A 13794-nucleotide genomic window follows, 5' to 3' on the forward strand; every position below is an offset into this window, starting at 1 on the left:
CATATTTGCATGTAATACGCGATGTCAATTTCACAAAAGAACATTTTTAAAGTAGATAAATAGCAATAAATTCTTGACGATATAATGGACAAATTCCCTACAGATATTTTCTTTCTAAATTAATCATAGTCAAACCAAGCACTTTGAAATTTTATCTCATAAGGTGTTAATTCTATTTATTATTATAGGTATATTTTTCCTTGAAATAATTTTTATGTGAAAGTGTTTTATTTTTGAAACCTCTAAGTTGGACTGCTTTTGTCAAGTATACCATATTTTAGCCAAACTTGCTTCTTTTTATTTTCTAAATTTTGAAAGCAATCTTAAAGTATCATTATTCTAATGATTTCAGAGTTTCTACTGTCCACTTGGTGTAACTATGCTGATTGTAAATAATCATCAAAAAAAGCATTATTTACCATTTAGACTGTTTAACAAAATCTCTTTAAAACACACACATTGTTAAAAATAATCAAAATCATATTTGTATAGCAAACTGCTACATTATATTGTGTTGAATATTTTTCCCAACATTACATAGTAGATGTGTTTATTTATTAATAAAAATCAGTTGGCTCGTCACTGCAACCTGCTGTCCTCGTTAGCCCTCTCCAGCGAGACCAGTATCCCATGCGCTTGTATGGGTGTCGTGGAAGCCAGCGGGGAATAAGATGCCCAGGAAATTTGTAGTGAAAAAAGGATCCCAAACAGGTCTTAAAAACCCGGTTGGGGTATACTGTAGAGTGCACCCATTGAGCTTTCCTGATCAAGAGTGTTGCATACGAGTGATCAATAATACAACTGTTCAGCTTCAAACTCCTGAGGGTTACAGACTCAACTGAAGTGGAGATTGTAAGGAGACTCAGTATTCATTTAAACTAGTTGGCACTCATGCCACCCAGAATTAGCTTTTAGATGTTGTGACTAAATCCTTGGTAGATGACCTCTTTCATGGCAAGAATAGTCTCCTTACATATGGTGTGACAGGAAGTGGGAAAACTTGCACCATGACTGGTTTTCCAGGAGAAGGAGAGCTGCTGCCTCCTTATTGGGGCATGAACTTTAATGGTATAGGGTCATTTCAAGCTAAACAATATGTTTTTAAGGCTAATGATAGGAATAGCATAGATATACAATGTGAAATTGATGCCTTATTAGACCGGTGGAAAAGAGAAGCCATGCCCATCAAAATATCCCCTCTAGAAAACACCAAATAGACTCAGAGTTTGCAGATATGAAAACTGTAGAAGAATTTTGCAAAGCAGAAAAGGTTGATAAAGATTGTGTCTATGGTGTATTTGTCTCATATTGAAATATATAATTACATATATGATCTACTGGAAGCAGTTTTGTTTGATCCCATAAAGCCTAAACCTCGACAATCTAAATTGCTTTGTGAAGATAAGAACCATAACATGTATGTTGCAGCATGTACAGAAATAGAAGTGAAATCTATCAAGGAGGCTTTTAAAATTTTCAGGAGAGGCCAGAAAAAGACGTATTGCTAACACTCATTTGAATTATGAGTCTAGGCATTCCCATAGTATGTTCAACATTAAATAAGTTCAAGCTCCATTGATGCAGATGGAGACAATGTCTCGCAGGAACAACAAACCACTATAAGCCAGTTGCCCTTGGTAGATCTTGCTAGAAGTAAAAGAACTAACCAGACAAAAACAGAAGGGAACAGATTATGAGAAGCTGGTAACATTAAGCAGTCACTAATGACACTAATAACATGTATGGACGTCTAGAGAGAGAACCAAATTTATGGAACTAACAAGATGGTGTGGTCCCCAGGCTGGGCTGATCTCAGGCTCAGGCTAGGAATAGGACCCTGGGTTTAAAATGTTACATTATTGTAGTAGGGTGCCTGTGCCTAACTTTAAGCATGATTCAGCTTATTGTATCACGCATGTGTGGCAGAATGCCACTATTATTCTCTAATATATATAAAGCCCATGAGGTCGCCTAATGCAGAAGCGCACTCCCTGCAATAAAGTTGATGCCTGCAGTTCCATTCTCATGTTGGCCCTTCCTGCGTTCTTTCAACTGGACATCTCACCACTGAAACTTTCCCTTCTCGATCAGGTCAGCACTGACACATAGTATAGCCAGCAGGATGAGGTGAATATAGACCCCAGCACCCCGGACGGTTCCCGGGTGGAGGATACATTGGTGGAGGACATGTGGCCCCCATTTCCTAGTGGTAACTTGCGGCCGCATATCTGGCTACTTGGACATCCCCAGAGGATTGGGATGGAGTGAAGCTGTGTCCAGAGGACAACTGGAAAGCCCTGGAGATGTTGGAGCTTAATGTCCCGACCACTCACCTAGAGGCAGCTAGTCAGGTGGCCTGGATGTTCCTGGCAGTGCTGCGGCAGGCCAGCCTGGAGGTTCAGGACCAGGTTCTGTGGGTGCAGCAGCTGTAATGCCAGGAAGATGCTCTGGAAAGATTGCTAGTAGCAGCGGAACACATGCTGCAAGGTCCTGATGGGTGACTGCCATCGTCCAGGTCTGGGAGCACCTGGTGACACTGGGACTGGGTGTGGCTGGTGATATGGCAGCAAGTTGAAGTGGAACAGACATTGGCCTGGGGGGGGGCGGGAAGCTGGCAGTGTCCCCCAGTCTAAAAAGCATACAACTTCGATAAGGTACACCCCTGCCGAACTCTGGGACTTGATGAAACAGGTACAGCAGAGAGCTGAAGAGATGGTTCCAGGGTGGCTGCTGTGGCTTGGATGATGGGGTTGAAGGGATTGAATTATCTCTAGAAGAAATGGCTCAGTTGGCCTCTGTAACGGTGAAACCTTCCCTCTCGCAACATCTCCAGAATGTGGCACTTATGCCGCGGGGCACAGGCAGTCAGTCACTCCCTGATTAATTGGCTCATGCCCACTGCACGGACAGTATGGGCTGACTTGGGGAAGCTGCCAGAGACAGTGAGCAGATGGACCACATATTTAGATCTGGTCCAGATAATTTGGGAAATGGGTATGAGACAGATGTTGTTTTGCACCCAGTATACTATCCACAATGAGGAGGTATTTACAACTTGTGTGAGGATTTGATTTTGAATTCTGGCCCAGTCAGTACTTTTGGCACCATGGCGGCACTGCTGGCCCCATGCATGGATAGACGGATTCACGAGGTGTCATTTGCTATAGCTAGGTTGGTGGATATGGGAGTAAAACACAAAGCTATCCATCCAAGTGCCTGCCGTACAGCCTGCACTCCCAAACCCACTTGGGCATGGTTAAGGGGCAGTGGAGCAATGCACCCAGCCTGTTCTGCTGTGACAGTGAGCCACAGGCAGATGTGGTTTGATCTCCTCTCGGCAGGAGTCGCTGCAGAAAAGATTGAGCAGCAACCTAATGAAGTGTTGTTGGCACTGTGGAATTAGCTGCGCCCTGACCAGCAATTCACTCTTATTCTTGGGAAAGCCACAACCTGTGAGGTGCATCTGGCCAATTATCTCCCTGATGAGGGATTCAGCCAGGACACCTGGTTGGCAAGGGAGTCGGTTGACCTGAGGCCGCATATGGAACTGACTATACATTGATCCTATCGCAATGTACAGAGGGTATTAGTTTTCATGGACACAGGTGCCAACAGCACCCTGCTTTATGGGAATCCCGACAAGTTTCCCAGACCCACTGCAACCACAGAAGGCTATGGGGGTTGAATCATTCATGTGCGGCATGTCCCTGTGACACTGGGTATAGGCAGATTGCCACCTCAGACGTACCAAGTGTACATATCCCCCATACGGGAGTACATTTTGGGGACTGATATTTTGCAAGGCTTGACTGTGAATACCACTGCTGGTGAATTCCACCTTTGCATCCAGACGGTGAAAAACTGTTATCTGGGGACATCCACACCATACCCCACTGGCGTTACCCCTAGCTGCCCGGGTAGTGAACACAAAACAGTATCTCCTGCCAGGCGGCCATGAGGAAATAGGATGCACCATTCTGAAGCTTGAAAAAGCCGATGTTATTTGTCCTGCTCATAGCCCGTACAACTTCCCCATGTGGCCAGTGAAGAAGTCTGATAGCTCTTGGTGCATGCCAGTTGACTATTGGGAGCTGAGTGAGGTTACGCTGCCCCTGCGTGCTGTCATGTTGAATGTCACGGACATTATGAACTGGTTGTCACTTGAACTTGGATGATATCATTATGTGGTGGAAAAATGTCTTTTTCTCCATTGCCAGAAAGTCAAGAACAGTTTGCTTTCACCCGGGAAGGGTGACAGTAGACATCCCTTGTCCTTCCCCAGAGCTACCTGCACAGCCCTACCCTGTACCATGGTCTTGTGGCTCAAGATTTAGCCATGTGGAAGCAACCGCCCATAGTGCGCTTGTATTATTACATTGATGATATAATGCTAACCTCTGATTCTCTTACAGAACTAGAAGCAGTGGTGACCAGCCTGCGAGAAGCTCTCACCGACTGGGGTTGGGCAGTCAACAAAGACAAGGTCCAGGGACCTGAGTTCTCTGTCAAATTCTTGGAAGTTGTCTGATTGGGTAAAACAAAAGTAATGCAGGAGGTGGTGACTGATAACATACAGGCATATCCCCAACGAGGCTATGAAGCAGCTCCAAACCTATTTGGGACTGCTGGGACTTTTGAGAGTGTTCATTCCCCATTTGGCCTCCTTGATGTGACCCCTGCACTGTCTACTGCGATGTGATTCCAAGTGGGATTGGACTCCCGAGACAGAAGAGGCCTTTATGGCTACAGGGTTTGGATGGGGCTTGTGGCAAGAAGCATGATTCCCAGAAAGTGCCAATAGGCTTCTGGTTCCAATTATGGAAAGGTACAATGCAATATTCTCTGATAGAGAAGCAACTGGCTTCCATATATGCAGCCCTTCTGGAGAGTCAGTCCATCACTGGCCCTAATCCCATAACCATGCAGTCTACGTACCCTGTGGAGGATTCACTGCAGTCCTGGGTGAAGGTTCCCTGTACAGGAATTGCATAGACCCTTGCACTGAGCAAGTGGGGGGTACCTGGAATAGCAGGCACAGTTCTCTGTCAGGTCAACTGCACTCCCTATTGGTACCAGTGCAGTTTCAAGCAGATTTCCTGGTGGAGACTGCTAAGATGGGAGACGTAGCAAGTCCCTCTGTGGAGAGTCAGGCTCCCATCCCTGAGGATGCCTCATGCCACGGGCAGCCACCGATGTGGGTTGTCGTGGCATTGCAGCTGTCCACAGAAACCTTTTAGTATGAAACTGGTGCTAGGTAGTCCAGCCAGTGAGTGGAGCTTCGTGCTATGTGGTTGGTCCTCATGAATGAAACTGACCCAATCCACATCTGCACCAAGAGTTGGGCTGTGTATCAAGGTTTAATTTTGTGGCTGTTCCAGTGGGCTGTCCAGGATAGGTCGCTGCCCTCTATGGGGCTGGGAGTTGTTGGAAGACCTCTGGAAGCGGAGTCTTCAGCAGGGGGCCACCATATACCATGTCCCTGGCCATCAGCCATTATAGGCCCCGGGCAATGGTGCAGCTGATGTACTGGCAGAAGTCCACTCCATCCGTGCACCACTGGTTCCAGAGGACATTGGCCCCTGGCTCTACCAAAAACGGTCATGTAGGTGCCCGTACCATGGAACAGGTAGTGAAGCAATGGGGGCTATCAACCAGGGCACAAGCACAAGTTGCTGTATCACAATGCCCCTGGGGTGCCAAGCAGCACCCAGAGAGACAGCTGTAAAAATTTACCCCAGGGGTGATGCACTGCGGGGTTAAACCAGTCTAGGAATGGCAAGTGGATTGTGGGCCCAGAATAGTGCCCTCTGGGCCAGATTCCACACCATGACCCTGAAGAAGTGGACTGTGGTCCCCAGGCCTGGCTGGTCCCAGGTCTGGCTGTGATCCAGACTCGTGGCTAGGAATAGGACCCTGGATTTAGAAGTTACATTAATCTAGCAGGGCGCCTGCACCTAAGTAAGCATGATCCAGCTTGTTGTATACGCACGTGTGGTAGAATGGCACTATTGTTCTCTGACATACATAAAGCTCATGAGGTCCCCTAACGCAGAAGCGTGCTTCCCACAATAAAGATGGTGTCTGCCGTTGCAATCTCATTTTGGCCCCTCATGCATTCTTTCAACTGGGCATCTCACCACTGAAACTTTCCTTCCCGATCAGCTCGACATTGAAAGATAGTTTCATATTGAGATTCAGAGTTAACCCATCTACTCAAGAACTGCTTTGGCAGGGATGGGAAAGTACGCATGATTGTTGTGTGAATCCAAAGGGTGAAGATTATGAAGAAAGCTTGCCACTCATGAGATTTGCAGAAATGACCCAAGAAGGTGAAGTAGCAAGACCCATAGACAAGGCAATATGTGGTTTAATGCTTGGATGGTAATAGAGGCATCATGCTCCGGCACGTCCTGTTGGAGATGAACTGCTGGTTACAGAAGTGGTTTTACAGTTTTCCATCTTTGTTGTCCTGCAAAATTTTGTGTATCAATGATGAGCAGACTACTCGTCCCGCCCGGGCTGACTGAAGCATTAGAGAAATGACATCAGCTACGACAAATGACGATTGATTAATTTAACAATCTGTTACTTTTAGAGCTATGGTGCAAGAATTTGACAAAGGTGTTTTAAATAAAGAAAACTACATTCAAAGAAAACTAAATGAGAAAGAAAAGGTGATCTCAGGACAGAAATTGGAAATAGAAAGACTAGAGAAGAAAAACAGAACTTTAGAATACAAGATTGAAATTTTAGAGAAAACAACTACTATCTATGAAGAGGATACATGCAATCTGCAACAAGAACTTGAAACCCAGAATCGAAAACTTCATCGATAGTTTTCTGACAAACACAGACTAGAAGCCAGGTTGCAAGGCGCAATGACAGAAACAATGAAGTGAGAGAAAGAATGCAAGCATCCAGTGGCAGCTAAACAGCTGGAGATGCAAAACAAACTCTGGATGAAAGATGAAAAACTGAAACAACTGAAGGCTACGATTACTGAAAAACCAGAGAGACCCTCTTGGGAGCGAGATCGTGGAAAAGCTCCTCGAAGATTTGTTTCTCCATCGCCAGTACCTCTTTCTAGTAACTATATGCTCAGATTTCCAATGGTCAGCAACTCATGAGCCAGCCACAGCTATGTAGGTGCTCTAGCTCTTGCAGCAGCATTTCTATAGCTTCCTGTATTTCAGAGTGGGAGTAGCAAATTCCTCCATAGACACCTCTCAATTGCAAGGCGTGGGCAGCGGGAGCCAGGACAAAGTATAACTTGTATTATGTCAGACAGAAGGCGAGGGATCTACTGGACTGAAGGTAGGGAGGTGTTTCCTACACTCAGAAATGAGATAGAAATAGAAAAGGACCATTGTTGCAGGAATGTGCCACCACTCTGTCTCCGACACATACAATCATGCTCTGCAGGAAACAAATAGTTAGATCATAAGCCTGCTTCTAACTTGCAAGCTGAAACAGTCATGCAGCCACATATCCCTCATGCCGCCACATGTCCCTCATGCCATCACAGTATTTGTTGCAAATGAAAAGGCACTAGCTAAGTGTGAGAAGTACATACTGACCTACCAGGAACTTGCCTCTGAAGGGGTGATTGAAACTCAACTAAATAAGGGTGGCATTTGTAAAACAAAGGGTGGTGGATGATCTGTTCAGTTTACTGATATTGAAACTTTGAAGCAAGAATCACCAGCTGGTCGAAAACAAAGATCTTCCACAGTAGCACCTGCCCAACCAAATGGTGTAGAGTCTGAATGGACTGATGTAGAAATAAGGTGTCCTTGTGGCTGTGAAATGAGAGCAGGATCTCAACTGAGGCCTGGATATCAGCATCATGCACAACCCAAATGCAAGAAGCCATGAACTGACAGTCTCACTAATGAAAGGACATTCTCATTGTGTTGGTGATTTCTCCAAAACCATGACAGAAGGAGTCTTCTAAGTCATCTTGTAGAAGTCCAACTTTATTGATTATCACAGATCTCAGATACATCATACACTACCCTAGATCAAAGATTACCCTATTGTTCCAGAAACATCTAGGATTCAACAAACTTTATATTATATGCTTTGCCATATTTAATATTAATAAAGACCCTTTTTTCTCATTTCCACATGAACTTTTTAATAATACTATTTTTATATCTTCCTTGTATACTTATAAACTAATTCATTCAAATGATTGTCAGGAGATTATGGAAGAATATGTGTAGATCATGCTTTATTTTTTATTGTGACTTTTGCAACTTTCGTCTGAATATTAATGTTTTATAAATAAAACAAATGCTGCTATTGATTAGCTGCAAAAATGTAGTTTATATCTGATAGTTGAAACTTTCAACATAAAGATGTCAGTGATGGGCCAATACCAAAACCATTTTAGGAAGTTGTTTTGAATTTCATATGTATATATGCAGTTTTTGACACTTAAGGATATACCAAAAGAATTGAAATTAAAATCACTTAGGAATAAAAAAAAATCAGTAGGCTTTATTTTTCTATAGACCATGTCATTCCATAGATATTTCCATAGGATTTCACCTTTGGATACGCCTAAAACTCGAACAAGTTCTATTTAACATTAGACTTCCCACTGCAAGAGATTTTAGGGATAGCAGGCAATAACAAGTGCTTAATTTAATTTTCTCATGCAGTAAATGATTATTATGTTTGTAAAATTTCTCATCTTCATAAAGAAAAAATTATCCCAAGATTTAGAGGGGTAAAAATTATTAAAAGGATGTTAATGAAGTAGAGTACAAAAATGATCTAGATACTTCAGGGTAGATGAATGTAATTGAGAATTTTTTTTAAAAAAAAACAAAACCAAAATAAAATAAATAAAGCACAATAAAAATGAAATAAAACAAATATATTGCATCAGAATGATATGAAGAATAGTATTGGACATCTAAAGAAAAAAATTTAAATGTATGAGAATGTTGTGAACAAATGTTCTGTCAAAAACTTGAAAATATATTTTAAATACTGTATAAATGAATTACTGACAGTAATTAAGTAACAATAAGAAAATTATAAGAATGCAGTATTCATAAAATAACATAACAAATTTTCAAAAATATTTGCCCACACACTGCACTAAAGTGACATGGCTTTATAAGCAAATGGTATTTAAGCCTCAAGAAACAAATCATTTTGATTTTAATGTTTCTAGAATATAGAAAAAAAGAACCTAGAAAAAGACTAAACATTTCTCCATCCAACTGATAAAACTGCAACTCTAATAATGGCATGACTCAATCAAAAAACCAGTTTTACTTCTAAATACTATGTACATAATCTGAATATAATGTTAGAAATCTAATTTAAAATCTGATCAAAGCTTACTACTTCATTGCTAATAGAGTTAATATTATTGACAATATTGATATAATTTGTTGAACTTATAAAATTAGATTAGAGGCATACTGTATTTGATACAATACCAACACTATTGATTTAAAGAAGTGATTCCTCTATATGAGAAAACAAATTTTCCATACTTCGGAAGAGCTCAGTTTTACTTACAATTATTTTGCCTTCATCCATGCTTATTGTAAAAAACTTTATTTTCACTTTGATTAAATAATAATTATCTATTAGTCATTTATTATTCTATCTTTATCATATGATAAAATTTTCTTTGATAATGTAGTTTTGCTGTTTCAAGATTTTATACTAAACTCAGACAAAAAAATTCATGGAATATATTTGATAACTAAAACTGTTTTGAGATTTCTCAAGGGCTTCTAGAAAATCATAAAGATTTTCTGTATATTTTATGTAAATGAAGCCATACAATATGTGACCTTTTGTCTGATTTATTTTACTCACCATAATGCCTTTAAGATTATTGAAATGAATTGTTCGTATTGGTAGTTTACTTTCTTTTATTGCTCTATAGTATTCTATGATACGAATGTGCAACAGTTTATTATTTCCTCGCCCATTGAAGGACATATGGGATGTAATTTGAGAACAGATTAAAGACAAAGTTGCATATTAGAAGAGCCTGAATAAGATAACATAAATCAAATAATAAAACAGCTAAAATATCATAAAATATAATTTTGAAAGAACTAAATGGCTATAAAACTGATGAAGGGTATTAAAGAAAATTTAAACAAATGGTAAGATATTCTTTGCACATGGATAGGAAGAGTAAATATTTTGAAGATATCAGTTCTTCTCAACCAGATCAAAAAATTCAACACAATCCCAAACAAATACTTAAGCAGTTATTTTGTAGATATTGACTTAGTTAATTCTAAAATTTACATGCCAAGGCAAATGACCAATAATGGCCAATACTATATTGAAGGAGAAAAAGTTGGAGGACTGGCACTATGCAATTTCAAGACTTACTATAAAGCTACAATAATAAATATTGTAATATTGGTGAAAGTGGAAAGCCCAGAAACTGACCCACATCAAGTCAACCGATCTATGATAGAGGAGCAAAAACAATACAATGGAGACAAGACAGTTTTTTTTTTTTCGATGAGTTTTACTCAGACAACTGAATGTCCAAAAAATAAAAAAAATGCAAAATGGTAAAACTCCTAGGAGATAACAGGACAAAAATCTAGATGACTTTGAGTTTGTTTGGTGATGACTTTTATATAATACAAAATGCATGATATGTGAAAGAAAAATTGGAAAGGTGGACTTCATTAAAATTAAAAACTTACGCTCAGTGAAAGACACTATTAAAAGAATAAAAATATAAGCCACAGACTGGGAGCAATATTAGCAAAAGACATTAGATAAGAGACTAGTACCCAAAATATACAAAGAATATTTAAAACTCAACAATAAAAACATAAAACAACCTGATTAAAAAGTGGGCAAGAGACTTAAATGGCCACCTAAGCAAAGAAGATATATAGATAGCAAATAAGCATATAAAGAATGTTCCAAATTATATGGCATTAGGGACATACGAATTAAAACAAAAGTGAAATACCACTACACAACTATTAGAATGGCCCAAATACAAAACACTGATGATATGGTCTGAATGTTTGAGTTCTCACAAAATTTACATGTTGAAATCCTAACCCCTAAAGGTGTATATATATATATATATATATATATATATATATATATATATATATATATATAAATACCCAAAGGTATTATCAGTAGGTGGAATTTTTTGGGAGCTAATTAGGTCATGACAGTGATGTTCTCATCAATGCGATTAGTACTCTTATAAAAGAAATGCACAGAGCTCTTCTTCCACCGTGTAAGGAAACACTGACAAGACCTGGCTATTAACTAAGAAGTGAACTCTCACCAAAACATTCTGGCACTTTGATCTTAAACTTCCCAGCTTTTGTAACTGTGAGAAATAATTTCCTGTTATTTTAAGCTACCCAGTCTGTGGTATTTTGTTATAGCAGTCTGGATGAACTAAGAAAACTGACAACACCAAATGCTGGTGAGAATGTGGGGCAACATGAATTTTGATTCATTGCTGGTGGGAATGAAAAATGGTGCAGCCACTTTGTAAGAAAGTTGGCACTTTCTTACAAAACTAAACGTACTCTTACCATATGATTTAGCAATTGCCTCCCTCATATTTACCCCAAGGAGTTAAAAATATGTCCATTGAAAAAGCCGTACATGGATGTTTGTAGCAACTTTATTCATAATTGCCAAAACTTAGAAACAACCAAAATGTCCTTCATTAGATGTATGGATAAATAAAACTTGACACATCCAGATAATGGAATATTATTCATCACTTAAAATAAATTAGCTATTAAGCCATGAAAAAAAAGGAGAATGTTAAAATGCATATTACTAAATAAAAGAAGTCAATCTAAAAGGGCTACATACTGTGTGATTCTAACTACATGGAATTCTGGAAAAGGCCAAACTATGGAGACAGTAGAAGGATCAGTGGTCATCAGAGACCAAGATAAGGGAGGCCTGGATAGGCAGAACATAGAGGATTGTTAGGGAAATAAAACTTCTCTGTATGACACTATAATGGTGGTTTTGTGTAAGTTTGAATGTACAACAGCAAGAGTAAATCCTAATGTAAACTATGGATTGTGGGTGATAATAATGTGTCAATGTAAGATCACTTTTTTTAGAGGTCTTTTATTTTATTTTTTGAAATCTATCATGTCATGAATTCATAGGTGATGGGCTCCAGCAGCTCAGGATTCTTTCCATTCGTTCTCACAAAGTGTGCTTTTCTGAGTGGAGTAGGCTGGCGCTTCAGCTGAATCTAGGTACCTTTCTCTTTGGCTTCCTTCTTTTTTTGATCATTTCTTCCACATGTTTCAGGAAGTGATCTCAGCTGTTAGAGTGCTTAATATGCTTAATATGTACATTAATTCTCTTGGAAAGAATCTTGTCATTAATGTCTTTGTTTACAACAATGCCAACTGCATGCTGGGTAACATTGTAAACTATAATTTTGCCATGGTAACATTTGTGGGGCATTCCTTTTTGAACAGTGCCCATTCTCTTGATGTCTATGATATCACCTTTCTTGTAGATTCACATGTATGTGGCCAAAGAAACAACTCCATGTTTTCTAAAAGGCCTAGGACATATAGCGGGTGCCTCTCCTCTTTCCCTTTGTATTGGTCATTTTGGTGAATTACTGGAAGATGTCAATTCCAGCTGAAAAGAACCTAAGATCATCACTTTTAACAAGTATACCACTCAAGTGGAAGATGTTAATAATGGAGAGGCTCTATATAAGTGGCAATGGGGCTTTTGGGAACTCTCTGTACTTTCCACTCCAAAAAATAAAGCTTATTAAAAATCATTAACGATTGGAACAAAAATTCAACAACCCATAAGAAAAATGGGTAAAGGACACAAATAGTAATTCACAGAAAATAAACAGAAATTGCCATATTTTCAATATCAGTCATAAAAAATATTTTTTAAAAGTTGCTCTACATCATATTAAGAAAATTCAAATTAAAATAGCAATGTTATACCACTATAGATCTATTAGAATAGCTAAAATAAAAGATACTGACAATGCCATGTGCTAATGAAGATGTGTAACAACAGAAACTTATTCTCTGCTGTTGGGATGCAAAAGAGTTCAGCAACATTGGAAGACAGTTTGGCAGCTTTTTACAAAAACAAACATACTTTTACCATATGATCCAGCAACCATGTTGCCTGGTATTTATGCAAAGGAATTGAAAACTTACATCCACACAGAACCCTGAACACAAATATTTATAGCATCTTTAGATAATTGTCAAAAACTAGAAATATTTGTGGCAATGGGTGAATAAACAAACAAACAAACTGTGGTTCATCTATATAGTAGGATCATATTCAGCAATAGAACTAATTGAGTTATCAAGCCATGGAAAGACATAGGAGAACCCAAATTTATATTCATAATTTTTTTAAAAAGAAAGTCTGACAAGGCTATGTAACATATGATTCCAACTATATGATATTCTGAAAAAGATAAAACTATTAAAACAGTAAAAGGTCAGTGGGTTCAAGTCTTCAGAGGAAGATAGTAGGGATAAATAAATGGAACATAGGAGAATTTTACTAGAACTATTCTGTGTGATACTTTAATGGTGAAAACGTGATGTCATATATTTGTAATAACCTATAGAAATGTACAACTCAGTGAATCTTAATGTAAACTATGAATATCAGTTAATAATAATGTATCAGTGTTGGTTTATCAATTGTTTAAAATATACTACACTAAGGAAAGATTTAATAATAGGATAAATTGTATAGGGGGAGTGGTGGTATATGGGCACTCTGTACCTTCTG

The 13794-nt window shown here is 39.1% G+C and overlaps 2 pseudogenes; one reads left to right on the plus strand and one right to left on the minus strand.

The window, feature by feature from the left end:
• The first annotated feature begins 992 nt into the window (after positions 1-992).
• On the plus strand, positions 993-7875 carry LOC107497194 (annotated as a pseudogene).
• A 4270-nt stretch (positions 7876-12145) lies between these two features.
• Positions 12146-12625, minus strand: LOC118607732 (annotated as a pseudogene).
• Between the last annotated feature and the right edge of the window lie 1169 nt (positions 12626-13794).

Source organism: Rousettus aegyptiacus, unplaced genomic scaffold (assembly GCF_014176215.1).
Source record: "Rousettus aegyptiacus isolate mRouAeg1 unplaced genomic scaffold, mRouAeg1.p scaffold_m13_p_9, whole genome shotgun sequence".
NCBI classification, from domain to species: domain Eukaryota; kingdom Metazoa; phylum Chordata; class Mammalia; order Chiroptera; family Pteropodidae; genus Rousettus; species Rousettus aegyptiacus.